At 38.0% G+C, this 23,842-nt stretch overlaps 1 non-coding gene and 17 pseudogenes across 1 annotated transcript; all 18 read right to left on the bottom strand.

Moving 5' to 3' along the window:
* Positions 1–932: 932 nt before the first annotated feature.
* Positions 933–1,051, bottom strand: LOC113084827 (uncharacterized; annotated as a pseudogene).
* A 1,066-nt stretch (positions 1,052–2,117) lies between these two features.
* Positions 2,118–2,236, bottom strand: LOC113084809 (5S ribosomal RNA). Its single transcript, XR_003283848.1, has one exon. It is a non-coding gene; the product is annotated as a 5S ribosomal RNA (ribosomal RNA).
* A 1,627-nt stretch (positions 2,237–3,863) lies between these two features.
* On the bottom strand, positions 3,864–3,982 carry LOC113084811 (uncharacterized; annotated as a pseudogene).
* Positions 3,983–5,325: 1,343 nt separating this feature from the next.
* On the bottom strand, positions 5,326–5,444 carry LOC113084833 (uncharacterized; annotated as a pseudogene).
* Positions 5,445–6,790: 1,346 nt separating this feature from the next.
* LOC113084810 (uncharacterized) lies at positions 6,791–6,909 on the bottom strand (annotated as a pseudogene).
* A 1,068-nt stretch (positions 6,910–7,977) lies between these two features.
* LOC113084808 (uncharacterized) lies at positions 7,978–8,096 on the bottom strand (annotated as a pseudogene).
* Positions 8,097–9,162: 1,066 nt separating this feature from the next.
* On the bottom strand, positions 9,163–9,281 carry LOC113084807 (uncharacterized; annotated as a pseudogene).
* A 1,069-nt stretch (positions 9,282–10,350) lies between these two features.
* On the bottom strand, positions 10,351–10,469 carry LOC113084812 (uncharacterized; annotated as a pseudogene).
* A 1,067-nt stretch (positions 10,470–11,536) lies between these two features.
* Positions 11,537–11,654, bottom strand: LOC113084836 (uncharacterized; annotated as a pseudogene).
* A 1,062-nt stretch (positions 11,655–12,716) lies between these two features.
* Positions 12,717–12,835, bottom strand: LOC113084806 (uncharacterized; annotated as a pseudogene).
* A 1,071-nt stretch (positions 12,836–13,906) lies between these two features.
* On the bottom strand, positions 13,907–14,023 carry LOC113084798 (uncharacterized; annotated as a pseudogene).
* Positions 14,024–15,092: 1,069 nt separating this feature from the next.
* LOC113084805 (uncharacterized) lies at positions 15,093–15,211 on the bottom strand (annotated as a pseudogene).
* Positions 15,212–16,278: 1,067 nt separating this feature from the next.
* Positions 16,279–16,397, bottom strand: LOC113084804 (uncharacterized; annotated as a pseudogene).
* A 1,064-nt stretch (positions 16,398–17,461) lies between these two features.
* LOC113084803 (uncharacterized) lies at positions 17,462–17,580 on the bottom strand (annotated as a pseudogene).
* A 1,065-nt stretch (positions 17,581–18,645) lies between these two features.
* Positions 18,646–18,763, bottom strand: LOC113084838 (uncharacterized; annotated as a pseudogene).
* Positions 18,764–20,961: 2,198 nt separating this feature from the next.
* On the bottom strand, positions 20,962–21,080 carry LOC113084826 (uncharacterized; annotated as a pseudogene).
* Positions 21,081–22,140: 1,060 nt separating this feature from the next.
* LOC113084802 (uncharacterized) lies at positions 22,141–22,259 on the bottom strand (annotated as a pseudogene).
* Positions 22,260–23,605: 1,346 nt separating this feature from the next.
* Positions 23,606–23,723, bottom strand: LOC113084835 (uncharacterized; annotated as a pseudogene).
* Positions 23,724–23,842: the final 119 nt, after the last annotated feature.

The raw sequence follows: 23,842 nt of genomic DNA, 5'->3' as shown, positions 1-23,842 counted from the left end.
ACCTGCTTATATTCAGAGATCGGGCATTGACTCTATTTTTTGCCAAATTTATTATATACTAAGTGAAAAAATTCCAAAAGCTTAAAGCACCTGGTATTCCTTGGCGGTCTCTCATCCAAGTACTAACTAGACCTAAACCTGCTAAAATTCAGAGATCGGGCATTGACTCTTTTTTTTTTTTTTTTTTTGCAAGATTATTATATAATTTGTGAAAAATATCCAAAAATTTAAAGCACCTGGTATTCCCAGGCAGTCTCCCATCCATGTACTAACCTGGCCCAAACCTGCTTATATTCAGAGATCGGGCATTGACTCTATTTTTTGCCAAATTTATTATATACTAAGTGAAAAAATTCCAAAAGCTTAAAGCACCTGGTATTCCTTGGCGGTCTCTCATCCAAGTACTAACCAGACCTAAACCTGCTAAGATTCAGAGATCGGGCATTGACTCTTTTTTTTTTTTTTTTTTTTTTGCAAGAATATTATATAATTCGTGAAAAATATCCAAAAATTTAAAGCACCTGATATTCCCAGGCAGTCTCCCATCCATGTACTAACCTGGCGCAAACCTGCTTATATTCAGAGATCGGGCATTGACTCTATTTTTTGGCAAAATTATTATATACTAAGTGAAAAAATTTCAAAAAGCTTACAGTACCTGGTATTCCTTGGCGGTCTCTCATCCAAGTACTAACCAGACCTAAACCTGCTAAGATTCAGAGATCGGGCATTGACTCTTTTTTTTTTTTTTTTTTTTTTGCAAGATTATTATATAATTCGTGAAAAATATCCAAAAATTTAAAGCACCTGATATTCCCAGGCAGTCTCCCATCCATGTACTAACCTGGCGCAAACCTGCTTATATTCAGAGATCGGGCATTGACTCTATTTTTTGGCAAAATTATTATATACTAAGTGAAAAATTTCAAAATAGCTTAGAGTACCTGGCATTCCCAGGCGGTCTCCCATCCAGGCACTAACCAGGCCCAAACCTGCTTAGCTTCCGAGATCAGACAAGATCGGGCATAGCCAGGCTGGTATGGCCATAAGCGAAGACTGCTGCAAAGAGAAGGCTATTTAAAGATCAGCCAATCTACTCGCCAGTACATTATAAAAGTAGGAAAGAAACCCCAAAAGCTTAAAGCACCTGGTATTCCTAGGCGGTCTCTCATCCAAGTACTAACCTGGCCCAAACCTGCTTATATTCAGAGATCGGGCATTGACTCTATTTTTTGCCAAATTTATTATATACTAAGTGAAAAAATTCCAAAAGCTTAAAGCACCTGGTATTCCTTGGCGGTCTATCATTCAAGTACTAACCAGACCTTAACCTGCTAAGATTCAGAGATCGGGCATTGACTTCTTCTTTTTTTTTTTTTTTGCAAGATTATTATATAATTCGTGAAAAATATCCAAAAAATTTAAAGCACCTGGTATTCCCAGGCAGTCTCCCATCCATGTACTAACCTGGCCCAAACCTGCTTATATTCAGAGATCGGGCATTGACTCTATTTTTTGCCAAATTATTATATACTAAGTGAAAAAATTCCAAAAGCTTAAAGCACCTGGTATTCCTTGGCGGTCTCTCATCCAAGTACTAACTAGACTAAACCTGCTAAAATTCAGAGATCGGCATTGACTCTTTTTTTTTTTTTTTGCAAGATTATTATATAATTTGTGAAAAATATCCAAAAATTTAAAGCACCTGGATTCCCAGGCAGTCTCCCATCCATGTACTAACCTGGCCCAACCTGCTTATATTCAGAGATCGGGCATTGACTCTATTTTTTGCCAAATTATTATATACTAAGTGGAAAAAATTCCAAAAGCTTAAAGCACCTGGTATTCCTTGGCGGTCTCTCATCCAAGTTACTACCAGACCTAACCTTGCTAAGATTCAGAGATCGGGCATTGACTTCTTTTTTTTTTTTTTTTTTTTGCTGAAAGATTATTATATAATTCGTGAAAAATTATCCAAAAAGTTTAAAGGCACCTGATATTCCCAGGCAGTCTCCCATCCATGTACTAACCTGGCGCAAACCTGCTTATATTCAGAGATCGGGCATTGACTCTATTTTTTGGCAAAATTATTATATACTAAGTGAAAAATTTCAAAAAGCTTACAGTACCTGGTATTCCCAGGCGGTCTCCCATCCAGGCACTAACCAGGCCCAAACCTGCTTAGCTTCCGAGATCAGACAAGATCGGGCATAGCCAGGCTGGTATGGCCATAAGCGAAGACTGCTGCAAAGAGAAGGCTATTTAAAGATCAGCCAATCTACTCGCCAGTACATTATAAAAGTAGGAAAGAAACCCCAAAAGCTTAAAGCACCTGGTATTCCTAGGCGGTCTCTCATCCAAGTACTAACCTGGCCCAAACCTGCTTATATTCAGAGATCGGGCATTGACTCTATTTTTTGCCAAATTTATTATATACTAAGTGAAAAAATTCCAAAAGCTTAAAGCACCTGGTATTCCTTGGCGGTCTATCATTCAAGTACTAACCAGACCTTAACCTGCTAAGATTCAGAGATCGGGCATTGACTTCTTCTTTTTTTTTTTTTTGCAAGATTATTATATAATTCGTGAAAAATATCCAAAAATTTAAAGCACCTGGTATTCCCAGGCAGTCTCCCATCCATGTACTAACCTGGCCCAAACCTGCTTATATTCAGAGATCGGGCATTGACTCTATTTTTTGCCAAATTTATTATATACTAAGTGAAAAAATTCCAAAAGCTTTAAGCACCTGGTATTCCTTGGCGGTCTCTCATCCAAGTACTAACCAGACCTAAACCTGCTAAGATTCAGAGATCGGGCATTGACTCTTTTTTTTTTTTTTTTTTTTGCAAGATTATTATATAATTTGTGAAAAATATCCAAAAATTTAAAGCACCTGGTATTCCCAGGCAGTCTCCCATCCATGTACTAACCTGGCCCAAACCTGCTTATATTCAGAGATCGGGCATTGACTCTATTTTTTGCCAAATTTATTATATACTAAGTGAAAAAATTCCAAAAGCTTAAAGCACCTGGTATTCCTTGGCGGTCTCTCATCCAAGTACTAACCAGACCTAAACCTGCTAAGATTCAGAGATCGGGCATTGACTTCTTTTTTTTTTTTTTTTTGCAAGATTATTATATAATTCGTGAAAAATATCCAAAATTTAAAGCACCTGGTATTCCCAGGCAGTCTCCCATCCATGTACTAACCTGGCCCAAACCTGCTTATATTCAGAGATCGGGCATTGACTCTATTTTTTGCCAAATTTATTATATACTAAGTGAAAAAATTCCAAAAGCTTAAGCACCTGGTATTCCTTGGCGGTCTCTCATCCAAGTACTAACCAGACCTAAACCTGCTAAGATTCAGAGATCGGGCATTGACTCTTTTTTTTTTTTTTTTTGCAAGATTATTATATAATTTCGTGAAAAATATCCAAAATTTAAAGCACCTGGTATTCCCAGGCAGTCTCCCATCCATGTACTAACCTGGCCCAAACCTGCTTATATTCAGAGATCGGGCATTGACTCTATTTTTTGCCAAATTTATTATATACTAAGTGAAAAAATTCCAAAAGCTTAAAGCACCTGGTATTCCTTGGCGGTCTCTCATCCAAGTACTAACCAGACCTAAACCTGCTAAGATTCAGAGATCGGGCATTGACTCTTTTTTTTTTTTTTTTTTTTGCAAGATTATTATATAATTCGTGAAAAATATCCAAAAATTTAAAGCACCTGATATTCCCAGGCAGTCTCCCATCCATGTACTAACCTGGCGCAAACCTGCTTATATTCAGAGATCGGGCATTGACTCTATTTTTTGGCAAAATTATTATATACTAAGTGAAAAATTTCAAAAAAGCTTAGAGTACCTGGTATTCCCAGGCGGTCTCCCATCCAGGCACTAACCAGGCCCAAACCTGCTTAGCTTCCGAGATCAGACAAGATCGGGCATAGCCAGGCTGGTATGGCCATAAGCGAAGACTGCTGCAAAGAGAAGGCTATTTAAAGATCAGCCAATCTACTCGCCAGTACATTATAAAAGTAGGAAAGAAACCCCAAAAGCTTAAAGCACCTGGTATTCCTAGGCGTCTCTCATCCAAGTACTAACCTGGCCCAAACCTGCTTATATTCAGAGATCGGGCATTGACTCTATTTTTTGCCAAATTTATTATATACTAAGTGAAAAAATTCCAAAAGCTTAAAGCACCTGGTATTCCTTGGCGGTCTATCATTCAAGTACTAACCAGACCTTAACCTGCTAAGATTCAGAGATCGGGCATTGACTTCTTCTTTTTTTTTTTTTTTGCAAGATTATTATATAATTCGTGAAAAATATCCAAAATTTAAAGCACCTGGTATTCCCAGGCAGTCTCCCATCCATGTACTAACCTGGCCCAAACCTGCTTATATTCAGAGATCGGGCATTGACTCTATTTTTTGCCAAATTTATTATATACTAAGTGAAAAAATTCCAAAAGCTTAAAGCACCTGGTATTCCTTGGCGGTCTCTCATCCAAGTACTAACCAGACCTAAACCTGCTAAGATTCAGAGATCGGGCATTGACTCTTTTTTTTTTTTTTTTTTTTGCAAGATTATTATATAATTGTGAAAAATATCCAAAATTTAAAGCACCTGGTATTCCCAGGCAGTCTCCCATCCATGTACTAACCTGGCCCAAACCTGCTTATATTCAGAGATCGGGCATTGACTCTATTTTTTGCCAAATTTATTATATACTAAGTGAAAAAATTCCAAAAGCTTAAAGCACCTGGTATTCCTTGGCGGTCTCTCATCCAAGTACTAACCAGACCTAACCTGCTAAGATTCAGAGATCGGGCATTGACTCTTTTTTTTTTTTTTTTTGCAAGATTATTATATAATTGTGAAAAATATCCAAAAATTTAAAGCACCTGGTATTCCCAGGCAGTCTCCCATCCATGTACTAACCTGGCCCAAACCTGCTTATATTCAGAGATCGGGCATTGACTCTATTTTTTGCCAAATTTATTATATACTAAGTGAAAAAATTCCAAAAGCTTAAAGCACCTGGTATTCCTTGGCGGTCTCTCATCCAAGTACTAACCAGACCTAAACCTGCTAAGATTCAGAGATCGGGCATTGACTCTTTTTTTTTTTTTTTTTTTTTGCAAGATTATTATATAATTCGTGAAAAATATCCAAAAATTTAAAGCACCTGATATTCCCAGGCAGTCTCCCATCCATGTACTAACCTGGCGCAAACCTGCTTATATTCAGAGATCGGGCATTGACTCTATTTTTTGGCAAAATTATTATATACTAAGTGAAAAATTTCAAAAAGCTTAAAGTACCTGGTATTCCCAGGCGGTCTCCCATCCAGGCACTAACCAGGCCCAAACCTGCTTAGCTTCCGAGATCAGACAAGATCGGGCATAGCCAGGCTGGTATGGCCATAAGCGAAGACTGCTGCAAAGAGAAGGCTATTTAAAGATCAGCCAATCTACTCGCCAGTACATTATAAAAGTAGGAAAGAAACCCCAAAAGCTTAAAGCACCTGGTATTCCTAGGCGGTCTCTCATCCAAGTACTAACCTGGCCCAAACCTGCTTATATTCAGAGATCGGGCATTGACTCTATTTTTTGCCAAATTTATTATATACTAAGTGAAAAAATTCCAAAAGCTTAAAGCACCTGGTATTCCTTGGCGGTCTCTCATTCAAGTACTAACCAGACCTTAACCTGCTAAGATTCAGAGATCGGGCATTGACTTCTTTTTTTTTTTTTTTGCAAGATTATTATATAATTCGTGAAAAATATCCAAAAATTTAAAGCACCTGGTATTCCCAGGCAGTCTCCCATCCATGTACTAACCTGGCCCAAACCTGCTTATATTCAGAGATCGGGCATTGACTCTATTTTTTGCCAAATTTATTATATACTAAGTGAAAAAATTCCAAAAGCTTAAAGCACCTGGTATTCCTTGGCGGTCTCTCATCCAAGTACTAACCAGACCTAAACCTGCTAAGATTCAGAGATCGGGCATTGACTCTTTTTTTTTTTTTTTTTTTTTGCAAGATTATTATATAATTCGTGAAAAATATCCAAAAATTTAAAGCACCTGGTATTCCCAGGCAGTCTCCCATCCATGTACTAACCTGGCCCAAACCTGCTTATATTCAGAGATCGGGCATTGACTCTATTTTTTGCCAAATTTATTATATACTAAGTGAAAAAATTCCAAAAGCTTAAAGCACCTGGTATTCCTTGGCGGTCTCTCATCCAAGTACTAACCAGACCTAAACCTGCTAAGATTCAGAGATCGGGCATTGACTCTTTTTTTTTTTTTTTTTTGCAAGATTATTATATAATTTGTGAAAAATATCCAAAAATTTAAAGCACCTGGTATTCCCAGGCAGTCTCCCATCCATGTACTAACCTGGCCCAAACCTGCTTATATTCAGAGATCGGGCATTGACTCTATTTTTTGCCAAATTTATTATATACTAAGTGAAAAAATTCCAAAAGCTTAAAGCACCTGGTATTCCTTGGCGGTCTCTCATCCAAGTACTAACCAGACCTAAACCTGCTAAGATTCAGAGATCGGGCATTGACTTTTTTTTTTTTTTTTTTTTTGCAAGATTATTATATAATTCGTGAAAAATATCCAAAAATTTAAAGCACCTGATATTCCCAGGCAGTCTCCCATCCATGTACTAACCTGGCGCAAACCTGCTTATATTCAGAGATCGGGCATTGACTCTATTTTTTGGCAAAATTATTATATACTAAGTGAAAAATTTCAAAAAGCTTAGAGTACCTGGTATTCCCAGGCGGTCTCCCATCCAGGCACTAACCAGGCCCAAACCTGCTTAGCTTCCGAGATCAGACAAGATCGGGCATAGCCAGGCTGGTATGGCCATAAGCGAAGACTGCTGCAAAGAGAAGGCTATTTAAAGATCAGCCAATCTACTCGCCAGTACATTATAAAAGTAGGAAAGAAACCCCAAAAGCTTAAAGCACCTGGTATTCCTAGGCGGTCTCTCATCCAAGTACTAACCTGGCCCAAACCTGCTTATATTCAGAGATCGGGCATTGACTCTATTTTTTGCCAAATTTATTATATACTAAGTGAAAAAATTCCAAAAGCTTAAAGCACCTGGTATTCCTTGGCGGTCTATCATTCAAGTACTAACCAGACCTTAACCTGCTAAGATTCAGAGATCGGGCATTGACTTCTTCTTTTTTTTTTTTTTTGCAAGATTATTATATAATTCGTGAAAAATATCCAAAAATTTAAAGCACCTGGTATTCCCAGGCAGTCTCCCATCCATGTACTAACCTGGCCCAAACCTGCTTATATTCAGAGATCGGGCATTGACTCTATTTTTTGCCAAATTTATTATATACTAAGTGAAAAAATTCCAAAAGCTTAAAGCACCTGGTATTCCTTGGCGGTCTCTCATCCAAGTACTAACCAGACCTAAACCTGCTAAGATTCAGAGATCGGGCATTGACTCTTTTTTTTTTTTTTTTTTTGCAAGATTATTATATAATTTGTGAAAAATATCCAAAAATTTAAAGCACCTGGTATTCCCAGGCAGTCTCCCATCCATGTACTAACCTGGCCCAAACCTGCTTATATTCAGAGATCGGGCATTGACTCTATTTTTTGCCAAATTTATTATATACTAAGTGAAAAAATTCCAAAAGCTTAAAGCACCTGGTATTCCTTGGCGGTCTCTCATCCAAGTACTAACCAGACCTAAACCTGCTAAGATTCAGAGATCGGGCATTGACTCTTTTTTTTTTTTTTTTTTTTGCAAGATTATTATATAATTCGTGAAAAATATCCAAAAATTTAAAGCACCTGATATTCCCAGGCAGTCTCCCATCCATGTACTAACCTGGCGCAAACCTGCTTATATTCAGAGATCGGGCATTGACTCTATTTTTTGGCAAAATTATTATATACTAAGTGAAAAATTTCAAAAAAGCTTAGAGTACCTGGTATTCCCAGGCGGTCTCCCATCCAGGCACTAACCAGGCCCAAACCTGCTTAGCTTCCGAGATCAGACAAGATCGGGCATAGCCAGGCTGGTATGGCCATAAGCGAAGACTGCTGCAAAGAGAAGGCTATTTAAAGATCAGCCAATCTACTCGCCAGTACATTATAAAAGTAGGAAAGAAACCCCAAAAGCTTAAAGCACCTGGTATTCCTAGGCGGTCTCTCATCCAAGTACTAACCTGGCCCAAACCTGCTTATATTCAGAGATCGGGCATTGACTCTATTTTTTGCCAAATTTATTATATACTAAGTGAAAAAATTCCAAAAGCTTAAAGCACCTGGTATTCCTTGGCGGTCTATCATTCAAGTACTAACCAGACCTTAACCTGCTAAGATTCAGAGATCGGGCATTGACTTCTTCTTTTTTTTTTTTTTGCAAGATTATTATATAATTCGTGAAAAATATCCAAAAATTTAAAGCACCTGGTATTCCCAGGCAGTCTCCCATCCATGTACTAACCTGGCCCAAACCTGCTTATATTCAGAGATCGGGCATTGACTCTATTTTTTGCCAAATTTATTATATACTAAGTGAAAAAATTCCAAAAGCTTAAAGCACCTGGTATTCCTTGGCGGTCTCTCATCCAAGTACTAACCAGACCTAAACCTGCTAAGATTCAGAGATCGGGCATTGACTCTTTTTTTTTTTTTTTTTGCAAGATTATTATATAATTTGTGAAAAATATCCAAAAATTTAAAGCACCTGGTATTCCCAGGCAGTCTCCCATCCATGTACTAACCTGGCCCAAACCTGCTTATATTCAGAGATCGGGCATTGACTCTATTTTTTGCCAAATTTATTATATACTAAGTGAAAAAATTCCAAAAGCTTAAAGCACCTGGTATTCCTTGGCGGTCTCTCATCCAAGTACTAACCAGACCTAAACCTGCTAAGATTCAGAGATCGGGCATTGACTCTTTTTTTTTTTTTTTTTTTTTGCAAGATTATTATATAATTCGTGAAAAATATCCAAAAATTTAAAGCACCTGATATTCCCAGGCAGTCTCCCATCCATGTACTAACCTGGCGCAAACCTGCTTATATTCAGAGATCGGGCATTGACTCTATTTTTTGGCAAAATTATTATATACTAAGTGAAAAATTTCAAAAAAGCTTAGAGTACCTGGTATTCCCAGGCGGTCTCCCATCCAGGCACTAACCAGGCCCAAACCTGCTTAGCTTCCGAGATCAGACAAGATCGGGCATAGCCAGGCTGGTATGGCCATAAGCGAAGACTGCTGCAAAGAGAAGGCTATTTAAAGATCAGCCAATCTACTCGCCAGTACATTATAAAAGTAGGAAAGAAACCCCAAAAGCTTAAAGCACCTGGTATTCCTAGGCGGTCTCTCATCCAAGTACTAACCTGGCCCAAACCTGCTTATATTCAGAGATCGGGCATTGACTCTATTTTTTGCCAAATTTATTATATACTAAGTGAAAAAATTCCAAAAGCTTAAAGCACCTGGTATTCCTTGGCGGTCTATCATTCAAGTACTAACCAGACCTTAACCTGCTAAGATTCAGAGATCGGGCATTGACTTCTTCTTTTTTTTTTTTTTTTTGCAAGATTATTATATAATTCGTGAAAAATATCCAAAAATTTAAAGCACCTGGTATTCCCAGGCAGTCTCCCATCCATGTACTAACCTGGCCCAAACCTGCTTATATTCAGAGATCGGGCATTGACTCTATTTTTTGCCAAATTTATTATATACTAAGTGAAAAAATTCCAAAAGCTTAAAGCACCTGGTATTCCTTGGCGGTCTCTCATCCAAGTACTAACCAGACCTAAACCTGCTAAGATTCAGAGATCGGGCATTGACTCTTTTTTTTTTTTTTTTTTGCAAGATTATTATATAATTTGTGAAAAATATCCAAAAATTTAAAGCACCTGGTATTCCCAGGCAGTCTCCCATCCATGTACTAACCTGGCCCAAACCTGCTTATATTCAGAGATCGGGCATTGACTCTATTTTTTGCCAAATTTATTATATACTAAGTGAAAAAATTCCAAAAGCTTAAAGCACCTGGTATTCCTTGGCGGTCTCTCATCCAAGTACTAACCAGACCTAAACCTGCTAAGATTCAGAGATCGGGCATTGACTCTTTTTTTTTTTTTTTTTTTTGCAAGATTATTATATAATTCGTGAAAAATATCCAAAAATTTAAAGCACCTGATATTCCCAGGCAGTCTCCCATCCATGTACTAACCTGGCGCAAACCTGCTTATATTCAGAGATCGGGCATTGACTCTATTTTTTGGCAAAATTATTATATACTAAGTGAAAAATTTCAAAAAAGCTTACAGTACCTGGTATTCCCAGGCGGTCTCCCATCCAGGCACTAACCAGGCCCAAACCTGCTTAGCTTACGAGATCAGACAAGATCGGGCATAGCCAGGCTGGTATGGCCATAAGCGAAGACTGCTGCAAAGAGAAGGCTATTTAAAGATCAGCCAATCTACTCGCCAGTACATTATAAAAGTAGGAAAGAAACCCCAAAAGCTTAAAGCACCTGGTATTCCTAGGCGGTCTCTCATCCAAGTACTAACCTGGCCCAAACCTGCTTATATTCAGAGATCGGGCATTGACTCTATTTTTTGCCAAATTTATTATATACTAAGTGAAAAAATTCCAAAAGCTTAAAGCACCTGGTATTCCTTGGCGGTCTATCATTCAAGTACTAACCAGACCTTAACCTGCTAAGATTCAGAGATCGGGCATTGACTTCTTCTTTTTTTTTTTTTTTTTGCAAGATTATTATATAATTCGTGAAAAATATCCAAAAATTTAAAGCACCTGGTATTCCCAGGCAGTCTCCCATCCATGTACTAACCTGGCCCAAACCTGCTTATATTCAGAGATCGGGCATTGACTCTATTTTTTGCCAAATTTATTATATACTAAGTGAAAAAATTCCAAAAGCTTAAAGCACCTGGTATTCCTTGGCGGTCTCTCATCCAAGTACTAACCAGACCTAAACCTGCTAAGATTCAGAGATCGGGCATTGACTCTTTTTTTTTTTTTTTTTTGCAAGATTATTATATAATTTGTGAAAAATATCCAAAAATTTAAAGCACCTGGTATTCCCAGGCAGTCTCCCATCCATGTACTAACCTGGCCAAACCTGCTTATATTCAGAGATCGGGCATTGACTCTATTTTTTGCCAAATTTATTATATACTAAGTGAAAAATTCCAAAAGCTTAAAGCACCTGGTATTCCTTGGCGGTCTCTCATCCAAGTACTAACCAGACCTAAACCTGCTAAGATTCAGAGATCGGGCATTGACTCTTTTTTTTTTTTTTTTTTTTGCAAGATTATTATATAATTCGTGAAAAATATCCAAAAATTTAAAGCACCTGATATTCCCAGGCAGTCTCCCATCCATGTACTAACCTGGCGCAAACCTGCTTATATTCAGAGATCGGGCATTGACTCTATTTTTTGGCAAAATTATTATATACTAAGTGAAAAATTTCAAAAAAGCTTAAGTACCTGGTATTCCCAGGCGGTCTCCCATCCAGGCACTAACCAGGCCCAAACCTGCTTAGCTTCCGAGATCAGACAAGATCGGGCATAGCCAGGCTGGTATGGCCATAAGCGAAGACTGCTGCAAAGAGAAGGCTATTTAAAGATCAGCCAATCTACTCGCCAGTACATTATAAAAGTAGGAAAGAAACCCCAAAAGCTTAAAGCACCTGGTATTCCTAGGCGGTCTCTCATCCAAGTACTAACCTGGCCCAAACCTGCTTATATTCAGAGATCGGGCATTGACTCTATTTTTTGCCAAATTTATTATATACTAAGTGAAAAAATTCCAAAAGCTTAAAGCACCTGGTATTCCTTGGCGGTCTATCATTCAAGTACTAACCAGACCTTAACCTGCTAAGATTCAGAGATCGGGCATTGACTTCTTTTTTTTTTTTTTTGCAAGATTATTATATAATTCGTGAAAAATATCCAAAAATTTAAAGCACCTGGTATTCCCAGGCAGTCTCCCATCCATGTACTAACCTGGCCCAAACCTGCTTATATTCAGAGATCGGGCATTGACTCTATTTTTTGCCAAATTTATTATATACTAAGTGAAAAAATTCCAAAAGCTTAAAGCACCTGGTATTCCTTGGCGGTCTCTCATCCAAGTACTAACCAGACCTAAACCTGCTAAGATTCAGAGATCGGGCATTGACTCTTTTTTTTTTTTTTTTTTGCAAGATTATTATATAATTTGTGAAAAATATCCAAAAATTTAAAGCACCTGGTATTCCCAGGCAGTCTCCCATCCATGTACTAACCTGGCCCAAACCTGCTTATATTCAGAGATCGGGCATTGACTCTATTTTTTGCCAAATTTATTATATACTAAGTGAAAAAATTCCAAAAGCTTAAAGCACCTGGTATTCCTTGGCGGTCTCTCATCCAAGTACTAACCAGACCTAAACCTGCTAAGATTCAGAGATCGGGCATTGACTTTTTTTTTTTTTTTTTTTTTGCAAGATTATTATATAATTCGTGAAAAATATCCAAAAATTTAAAGCACCTGATATTCCCAGGCAGTCTCCCATCCATGTACTAACCTGGCGCAAACCTGCTTATATTCAGAGATCGGGCATTGACTCTATTTTTTGGCAAAATTATTATATACTAAGTGAAAAATTTCAAAAAGCTTAGAGTACCTGGTATTCCCAGGCGGTCTCCCATCCAGGCACTAACCAGGCCCAAACCTGCTTAGCTTCCGAGATCAGACAAGATCGGGCATAGCCAGGCTGGTATGGCCATAAGCGAAGACTGCTGCAAAGAGAAGGCTATTTAAAGATCAGCCAATCTACTCGCCAGTACATTATAAAAGTAGGAAAGAAACCCCAAAAGCTTAAAGCACCTGGTATTCCTAGGCGGTCTCTCATCCAAGTACTAACCTGGCCCAAACCTGCTTATATTCAGAGATCGGGCATTGACTCTATTTTTTGCCAAATTTATTATATACTAAGTGAAAAAATTCCAAAAGCTTAAAGCACCTGGTATTCCTTGGCGGTCTATCATTCAAGTACTAACCAGACCTTAAACCTGCTAAGATTCAGAGATCGGGCATTGACTTCTTCTTTTTTTTTTTTTTTTTGCAAGATTATTATATAATTCGTGAAAAATATCCAAAAATTTAAAGCACCTGGTATTCCCAGGCAGTCTCCCATCCATGTACTAACCTGGCCCAAACCTGCTTATATTCAGAGATCGGGCATTGACTCTATTTTTTGCCAAATTTATTATATACTAAGTGAAAAAATTCCAAAAGCTTAAAGCACCTGGTATTCCTTGGCGGTCTCTCATCCAAGTACTAACCAGACCTAAACCTGCTAAGATTCAGAGATCGGGCATTGACTCTTTTTTTTTTTTTTTTTGCAAGATTATTATATAATTTGTGAAAAATATCCAAAAATTTAAAGCACCTGGTATTCCCAGGCAGTCTCCCATCCATGTACTAACCTGGCCAAACCTGCTTATATTCAGAGATCGGGCATTGACTCTATTTTTTGCCAAATTTATTATATACTAAGTGAAAAAATTCCAAAAGCTTAAAGCACCTGGTATTCCTTGGCGGTCTCTCATCCAAGTACTAACCAGACCTAAACCTGCTAAGATTCAGAGATCGGGCATTGACTCTTTTTTTTTTTTTTTTTTTTTTTGCAAGATTATTATATAATTCGTGAAAAATATCCAAAAATTTAAAGCACCTGATATTCCCAGGCAGTCTCCCATCCATGTACTAACCTGGCGCAAACCTGCTTATATTCAGAGATCGGGCATTGACTCTATTTTTTGGCAAAATTATTATATACTAAGTGAAAAATTTCAAAAAAGCTTAGAGTACCTGGTATTCCCAGGCGGTCTCCATCCAGGCACTAACCAGGCCCAAACCTGCTTAGCTTCGAGATCAGACAAGATCGGGCATAGCCAGGCTGGTATGGCCATAAGCGAAGACTGCTGCAAAGAGAAGGCTATTTAAAGATCAGCCAATCTACTCGCCAGTACATTATAAAAGTAGGAAAGAAACCCCAAAAGCTTAAAGCACCTGGTATTCCTAGGCGGTCTCTCATCCAAGTACTAACCTGGCCCAAACCTGCTTATATTCAGAGATCGGGCATTGACTCTATTTTTTGCCAAATTTATTATATACTAAGTGAAAAAATTCCAAAAGCTTAAAGCACCTGGTATTCCTTGGCGGTCTATCATTCAAGTACTAACCAGACCTTAACCTGCTAAGATTCAGAGATCGGGCATTGACTTCTTTTTTTTTTTTTTTTTTTGCAAGATTATTATATAATTCGTGAAAAATATCCAAAAATTTAAAGCACCTGGTATTCCCAGGCAGTCTCCCATCCATGTACTAACCTGGCCCAAACCTGCTTATATTCAGAGATCGGGCATTGACTCTATTTTTTGCCAAATTTATTATATACTAAGTGAAAAAATTCCAAAAGCTTAAAGCACCTGGTATTCCTTGGCGGTCTCTCATCCAAGTACTAACCAGACCTAAACCTGCTAAGATTCAGAGATCGGGCATTGACTCTTTTTTTTTTTTTTTTTTTGCAAGATTATTATATAATTTGTGAAAAATATCCAAAAATTTAAAGCACCTGGTATTCCCAGGCAGTCTCCCATCCATGTACTAACCTGGCCCAAACCTGCTTATATTCAGAGATCGGGCATTGACTCTATTTTTTGCCAAATTTATTATATACTAAGTGAAAAAATTCCAAAAGCTTAAAGCACCTGGTATTCCTTGGCGGTCTCTCATCCAAGTACTAACCAGACCTAAACCTGCTAAGATTCAGAGATCGGGCATTGACTCTTTTTTTTTTTTTTTTTTTTGCAAGATTATTATATAATTCGTGAAAAATATCCAAAAATTTAAAGCACCTGATATTCCCAGGCAGTCTCCCATCCATGTACTAACCTGGCGCAAACCTGCTTATATTCAGAGATCGGGCATTGACTCTATTTTTTGGCAAAATTATTATATACTAAGTGAAAAATTTCAAAAAAGCTTAGAGTACCTGGTATTCCCAGGCGGTCTCCCATCCAGGCACTAACCAGGCCCAAACCTGCTTAGCTTCCGAGATCAGACAAGATCGGGCATAGCCAGGCTGGTATGGCCATAAGCGAAGACTGCTGCAAAGAGAAGGCTATTTAAAGATCAGCCAATCTACTCGCCAGTACATTATAAAAGTAGGAAAGAAACCCCAAAAGCTTAAAGCACCTGGTATTCCTAGGCGGTCTCTCATCCAAGTACTAACCTGGCCCAAACCTGCTTATATTCAGAGATCGGGCATTGACTCTATTTTTTGCCAAATTTATTATATACTAAGTGAAAAAATTCCAAAAGCTTAAAGCACCTGGTATTCCTTGGCGGTCTATCATTCAAGTACTAACCAGACCTTAACCTGCTAAGATTCAGAGATCGGGCATTGACTTCTTCTTTTTTTTTTTTTTTTGCAAGATTATTATATAATTCGTGAAAAATATCCAAAAATTTAAAGCACCTGGTATTCCCAGGCAGTCTCCCATCCATGTACTAACCTGGCCCAAACCTGCTTATATTCAGAGATCGGGCATTGACTCTATTTTTTGCCAAATTTATTATATACTAAGTGAAAAAATTCCAAAAGCTTAAAGCACCTGGTATTCCTTGGCGGTCTCTCATCCAAGTACTAACCAGACCTAAACCTGCTAAGATTCAGAGATCGGGCATTGACTCTTTTTTTTTTTTTTTTTTGCAAGATTATTATATAATTTGTGAAAAATATCCAAAAATTTAAAGCACCTGGTATTCCCAGGCAGTCTCCCATCCATGTACTAACCTGGCCCAAACCTGCTTATATTCAGAGATCGGGCATTGACTCTATTTTTTGCCAAATTTATTATATACTAAGTGAAAAAATTCCAAAAGCTTAAAGCACCTGGTATTCCTTGGCGGTCTCTCATCCAAGTACTAACCAGACCTAAACCTGCTAAGATTCAGAGATCGGGCATTGACTCTTTTTTTTTTTTTTTTTTTTGCAAGATTATTATATAATTCGTGAAAAATATCCAAAAATTTAAAGCACCTGATATTCCCAGGCAGTCTCCCATCCATGTACTAACCTGGCGCAAACCTGCTTATATTCAGAGATCGGGCATTGACTCTATTTTTTGGCAAAATTATTATATACTAAGTGAAAAATTTCAAAAAGCTTAGAGTACCTGGTATTCCCAGGCGGTCTCCCATCCAGGCACTAACCAGGCCCAAACCTGCTTAGCTTCCGAGATCAGACAAGATCGGGCATAGCCAGGCTGGTATGGCCATAAGCGAAGACTGCTGCAAAGAGAAGGCTATTTAAAGATCAGCCAATCTACTCGCCAGTACATTATAAAAGTAGGAAAGAAACCCCAAAAGCTTAAAGCACCTGGTATTCCTAGGCGGTCTCTCATCCAAGTACTAACCTGGCCCAAACCTGCTTATATTCAGAGATCGGGCATTGACTCTATTTTTTGCCAAATTTATTATATACTAAGTGAAAAAATTCCAAAAGCTTAAAGCACCTGGTATTCCTTGGCGGTCTATCATTCAAGTACTAACCAGACCTTAACCTGCTAAGATTCAGAGATCGGGCATTGACTTCTTTTTTTTTTTTTTTTTTGCAAGATTATTATATAATTCGTGAAAAATATCCAAAAATTTAAAGCACCTGGTATTCCCAGGCAGTCTCCCATCCATGTACTAACCTGGCCCAAACCTGCTTATATTCAGAGATCGGGCATTGACTCTATTTTTTGCCAAATTTATTATATACTAAGTGAAAAAATTCCAAAAGCTTAAAGCACCTGGTATTCCTTGGCGGTCTCTCATCCAAGTACTAACCAGACCTAAACCTGCTAAGATTCAGAGATCGGGCATTGACTCTTTTTTTTTTTTTTTTTTGCAAGATTATTATATAATTTGTGAAAAATATCCAAAAATTTAAAGCACCTGGTATTCCCAGGCAGTCTCCCATCCATGTACTAACCTGGCCCAAACCTGCTTATATTCAGAGATCGGGCATTGACTCTATTTTTTGCCAAATTTATTATATACTAAGTGAAAAAATTCCAAAAGCTTAAAGCACCTGGTATTCCTTGGCGGTCTCTCATCCAAGTACTAACCAGACCTAAACCTGCTAAGATTCAGAGATCGGGCATTGACTCTTTTTTTTTTTTTTTTTTGCAAGATTATTATATAATTCGTGAAAAATATCCAAAAATTTAAAGCACCTGATATTCCCAGGCAGTCTCCCATCCATGTACTAACCTGGCGCAAACCTGCTTATATTCAGAGATCGGGCATTGACTCTATTTTTTGGCAAAATTATTATATACTAAGTGAAAAATTTCAAAAAGCTTAGAGTACCTGGTATTCCCAGGCGGTCTCCCATCCAGGCACTAACCAGGCCCAAACCTGCTTAGCTTCCGAGATCAGACAAGATCGGGCATAGCCAGGCTGGTATGGCCATAAGCGAAGACTGCTGCAAAGAGAAGGCTATTTAAAGATCAGCCAATCTACTCGCCAGTACATTATAAAAGTAGGAAAGAAACCCCAAAAGCTTAAAGCACCTGGTATTCCTAGGCGGTCTCTCATCCAAGTACTAACCTGGCCCAAACCTGCTTATATTCAGAGATCGGGCATTGACTCTATTTTTTGCCAAATTTATTATATACTAAGTGAAAAAATTCCAAAAGCTTAAAGCACCTGGTATTCCTTGGCGGTCTATCATTCAAGTACTAACCAGACCTTAACCTGCTAAGATTCAGAGATCGGGCATTGACTTCTTTTTTTTTTTTTTTTTTGCAAGATTATTATATAATTCGTGAAAAATATCCAAAAATTTAAAGCACCTGGTATTCCCAGGCAGTCTCCCATCCATGTACTAACCTGGCCCAAACCTGCTTATATTCAGAGATCGGGCATTGACTCTATTTTTTGCCAAATTTATTATATACTAAGTGAAAAAATTCCAAAAGCTTAAAGCACCTGGTATTCCTTGGCGGTCTCTCATCCAAGTACTAACCAGACCTAAACCTGCTAAGATTCAGAGATCGGGCATTGACTCTTTTTTTTTTTTTTTTTGCAAGATTATTATATAATTTGTGAAAAATATCCAAAAATTTAAAGCACCTGGTATTCCCAGGCAGTCTCCCATCCATGTACTAACCTGGCCAAACCTGCTTATATTCAGAGATCGGGCATTGACTCTATTTTTTGCCAAATTTATTATATACTAAGTGAAAAAATTCCAAAAGCTTAAAGCACCTGGTATTCCTTGGCGGTCTCTCATCCAAGTACTAACCAGACCTAAACCTGCTAAGATTCAGAGATCGGGCATTGACTCTTTTTTTTTTTTTTTTTTTTGCAAGATTATTATATAATTCGTGAAAAATATCCAAAAATTTAAAGCACCTGATATTCCCAGGCAGTCTCCCATCCATGTACTAACCTGGCGCAAACCTGCTTATATTCAGAGATCGGGCATTGACTCTATTTTTTGGCAAAATTATTATATACTAAGTGAAAAATTTCAAAAAAGCTTACAGTACCTGGTATTCCCAGGCGGTCTCCCATCCAGGCACTAACCAGGCCAAACCTGCTTAGCTTCCGAGATCAGACAAGATCGGGCATAGCCAGGCTGGTATGGCCATAAGCGAAGACTGCTGCAAAGAGAAGGCTATTTAAAGATCAGCCAATCTACTCGCCAGTACATTATAAAAGTAGGAAAGAAACCCCAAAAGCTTAAAGCACCTGGTATTCCTAGGCGGTCTCTCATCCAAGTACTAACCTGGCCCAAACCTGCTTATATTCAGAGATCGGGCATTGACTCTATTTTTTGCCAAATTTATTATATACTAAGTGAAAAAATTCCAAAAGCTTAAAGCACCTGGTATTCCTTGGCGGTCTATCATTCAAGTACTAACCAGACCTTAACCTGCTAAGATTCAGAGATCGGGCATTGACTTCTTCTTTTTTTTTTTTTTTTTTGCAAGATTATTATATAATTCGTGAAAAATATCCAAAAATTTAAAGCACCTGGTATTCCCAGGCAGTCTCCCATCCATGTACTAACCTGGCCCAAACCTGCTTATATTCAGAGATCGGGCATTGACTCTATTTTTTGCCAAATTTATTATATACTAAGTGAAAAAATTCCAAAAGCTTAAAGCACCTGGTATTCCTTGGCGGTCTCTCATCCAAGTACTAACCAGACCTAAACCTGCTAAGATTCAGAGATCGGGCATTGACTCTTTTTTTTTTTTTTTTTTTGCAAGATTATTATATAATTTGTGAAAAATATCCAAAAATTTAAAGCACCTGGTATTCCCAGGCAGTCTCCCATCCATGTACTAACCTGGCCCAAACCTGCTTATATTCAGAGATCGGGCATTGACTCTATTTTTTGCCAAATTTATTATATACTAAGTGAAAAAATTCCAAAAGCTTAAAGCACCTGGTATTCCTTGGCGGTCTCTCATCCAAGTACTAACCAGACCTAAACCTGCTAAGATTCAGAGATCGGGCATTGACTCTTTTTTTTTTTTTTTTTTTTGCAAGATTATTATATAATTCGTGAAAAATATCCAAAAATTTAAAGCACCTGATATTCCCAGGCAGTCTCCCATCCATGTACTAACCTGGCGCAAACCTGCTTATATTCAGAGATCGGGCATTGACTCTATTTTTTGGCAAAATTATTATATACTAAGTGAAAAATTTCAAAAAGCTTAAAGTACCTGGTATTCCCAGGCGGTCTCCCATCCAGGCACTAACCAGGCCCAAACCTGCTTAGCTTCGAGATCAGACAAGATCGGGCATAGCCAGGCTTTGCTGCAAAGAGAAAAGATATTTTAAAAAAAAGTCCAAAAAAAAGCACCAAAGACATAAGCTTAAAGCACCTCTCCCATCCATGTACTAACCTGGCCCAAACCTGCTTATATTCAGAGATCGGGCATTGACTCTATTTTTTGCCAAATTTATTATATACTAAGTGAAAAAATTCCAAAAGCTTAAAGCACCTGGTATTCCTTGGCGGTCTCTCATCAAGTACTAACCAGACCTTAACCTGCTAAGATTCAGAGATCGGGCATTGACTTCTTCTTTTTTTTTTTTTTTTTTGCAAGATTATTATATAATTCGTGAAAAATATCCAAAAATTTAAAGCACCTGGTATTCCCAGGCAGTCTCCCATCCATGTACTAACCTGGCCCAAACCTGCTTATATTCAGAGATCGGGCATTGACTCTATTTTTTGCCAAATTTATTATATACTAAGTGAAAAAATTCCAAAAGCTTAAAGCACCTGGTATTCCTTGGCGGTCTCTCATCCAAGTACTAACCAGACCTAAACCTGCTAAGATTCAGAGATCGGGCATTGACTCTATTTTTTTTTTTTTTTTGCAAGATTATTATAATTTGTGAAAAATATCCAAAAATTTAAAGCACCTGGTATTCCCAGGCAGTCTCCATCCATGTACTAACCTGGCCCAAACCTGCTTATATTCAGAGATCGGGCATTGACTCTATTTTTTGCCAAATTTATTATATACTAAGTGAAAAAATTCCAAAAGCTTAAAGCACCTGGTATTCCTTGGCGGTCTCTCATCCAAGTACTAACCAGACCTAAACCTGCTAAGATTCAGAGATCGGGCATTGACTCTTTTTTTTTTTTTTTTTTTTTGCAAGATTATTATATAATTCGTGAAAAATATCCAAAAATTTAAAGCACCTGATATTCCCAGGCAGTCTCCCATCCATGTACTAACCTGGCGCAAACCTGCTTATATTCAGAGATCGGGCATTGACTCTATTTTTGGCAAAATTATTATATACTAAGTGAAAAATTTCAAAAAAGCTTAGAGTACCTGGCATTCCCAGGCGGTCTCCCATCCAGGCACTAACCAGGCCCAAACCTGCTTAGCTTCCGAGATCAGACAAGATCGGGCATAGCCAGGCTGGTATGGCCATAAGCGAAGACTGCTGCAAAGAGAAGGCTATTTAAAGATCAGCCAATCTACTCGCCAGTACATTATAAAAGTAGGAAAGAAACCCCAAAAGCTTAAAGCACCTGGTATTCCTAGGCGGTCTCTCATCCAAGTACTAACCTGGCCCAAACCTGCTTATATTCAGAGATCGGGCATTGACTCTATTTTTGCCAAATTTATTATATACTAAGTGAAAAAATTCCAAAAGCTTAAAGCACCTGGTATTCCTTGGCGGTCTATCATTCAAGTACTAACCAGACCTAACCTGCTAAGATTCAGAGATCGGGCATTGACTTCTTCTTTTTTTTTTTTTTTTGCAAGATTATTATATAATTCGTGAAAAATATCCAAAAATTTAAAGCACCTGGTATTCCCAGGCAGTCTCCCATCCATGTACTAACCTGGCCCAAACCTGCTTATATTCAGAGATCGGGCATTGACTCTATTTTTTGCCAAATTTATTATATACTAAGTGAAAAAATTCCAAAAGCTTAAAGCACCTGGTATTCCTTGGCGGTCTCTCATCCAAGTACTAACCAGACCTAAACCTGCTAAGATTCAGAGATCGGGCATTGACTCTTTTTTTTTTTTTTTTTTGCAAATTTATATAATTTGTGAAAAATATCCAAAAATTTAAAGCACCTGGTATTCCCAGGCAGTCTCCCATCCATGTACTAACCTGGCCCAAACCTGCTTATATTCAGAGATCGGGCATTGACTCTATTTTTTGCCAAATTTATTATATACTAAGTGAAAAAATTCCAAAAGCTTAAAGCACCTGGTATTCCTTGGCGGTCTCTCATCCAAGTACTAACCAGACCTAAACCTGCTAAGATTCAGAGATCGGGCATTGACTCTTTTTTTTTTTTTTTTTTTGCAAGATTTATATAATTCGTGAAAAATATCCAAAAATTTAAAGCACCTGATATTCCCAGGCAGTCTCCCATCCATGTACTAACCTGGCGCAAACCTGCTTATATTCAGAGATCGGGCATTGACTCTATTTTTTGGCAAAATTATTATATACTAAGTGAAAAATTTCAAAAAAGCTTAGAGTACCTGGTATTCCCAGGCGGTCTCCCATCCAGGCACTAACCAGGCCCAAACCTGCTTAGCTTCCGAGATCAGACAAGATCGGGCATAGCCAGGCTGGTATGGCCATAAGCGAAGACTGCTGCAAAGAGAAGGCTATTTAAAGATCAGCCAATCTACTCGCCAGTACATTATAAAAGTAGGAAAGAAACCCCAAAAGCTTAAAGCACCTGGTATTCCTAGGCGGTCTCTCATCCAAGTACTAACCTGGCCCAAACCTGCTTATATTCAGAGATCGGGCATTGACTCTATTTTTTGCCAAATTTATTATATACTAAGTGAAAAAATTCCAAAAGCTTAAAGCACCTGGTATTCCTTGGCGGTCTATCATTCAAGTACTAACCAGACCTTAACCTGCTAAGATTCAGAGATCGGGCATTGACTTCTTCTTTTTTTTTTTTTTTTGCAAGATTATTATATAATTCGTGAAAAATATCCAAAAATTTAAAGCACCTGGTATTCCCAGGCAGTCTCCCATCCATGTACTAACCTGGCCCAAACCTGCTTATATTCAGAGATCGGGCATTGACTCTATTTTTTGCCAAATTTATTATATACTAAGTGAAAAATTCCAAAAGCTTAAAGCACCTGGTATTCCTTGGCGGTCTCTCATCCAAGTACTAACCAGACCTAAACCTGCTAAGATTCAGAGATCGGGCATTGACTCTTTTTTTTTTTTTTTTTTTTGCAAGATTATTATATAATTCGTGAAAAATATCCAAAAATTAAAGCACCTGGTATTCCCAGGCAGTCTCCCATCCATGTACTAACCTGGCGCAAACCTGCTTATATTCAGAGATCGGGCATTGACTCTATTTTTTGCAATTTATTATATACTAAGTGAAAAAATTCCAAAAGCTTAAAGCACCTGGTATTCCTTGGCGGTCTCTCATCCAAGTACTAACCAGACCTAAACCTGCTAAGATTCAGAGATCGGGCATTGTTCTCTTTTTTTTTTTTTTTTGCAAGATTATTATATAATTTGTGAAAAATATCCAAAAATTTAAAGCACCTGGTATTCCCAGGCAGTCTCCCATCCATGTACTAACCTGGCCCAAACCTGCTTATATTCAGAGATCGGGCATTGACTCTATTTTTTGCCAAATTTATTATATACTAAGTGAAAAAATTCCAAAAGCTTAAAGCACCTGGTATTCCTTGGCGGTCTCTCATCCAAGTACTAACCAGACCTAAACCCTGCTAAGATTCAGAGATCGGGCATTGACTCTTTTTTTTTTTTTTTTTTTTGCAAGATTATTATATAATTCGTGAAAAATATCCAAAAATTTAAAGCACCTGATATTCCCAGGCAGTCTCCCATCCATGTACTAACCTGGCGCAAACCTGCTTATATTCAGAGATCGGGCATTGACTCTATTTTTGGCAAAATTATTATATACTAAGTGAAAAATTTCAAAAAAGCTTACAGTACCTGGTATTCCCAGGCGGTCTCCCATCCAGGCACTAACCAGCCCAAACCTGCTTAGCTTCCGAGATCAGACAAGATCGGGCATAGCCAGGCTGGTATGGCCATAAGCGAAGACTGCTGCAAAGAGAAGGCTATTTAAAGATCAGCCAATCTACTCGCCAGTACATTATAAAAGTAGGAAAGAAACCCCAAAGCTTAAAGCACCTGGTATTCCTAGGCGGTCTCTCA

Source organism: Carassius auratus, unplaced genomic scaffold (assembly GCF_003368295.1).
Source record: "Carassius auratus strain Wakin unplaced genomic scaffold, ASM336829v1 scaf_tig00040666, whole genome shotgun sequence".
NCBI classification, from domain to species: Eukaryota; Metazoa; Chordata; class Actinopteri; order Cypriniformes; family Cyprinidae; genus Carassius; species Carassius auratus.
The sequence above is the reverse complement of the archived record's forward strand: the minus strand, read 5'-3'. Positions and strand labels throughout refer to the sequence as shown.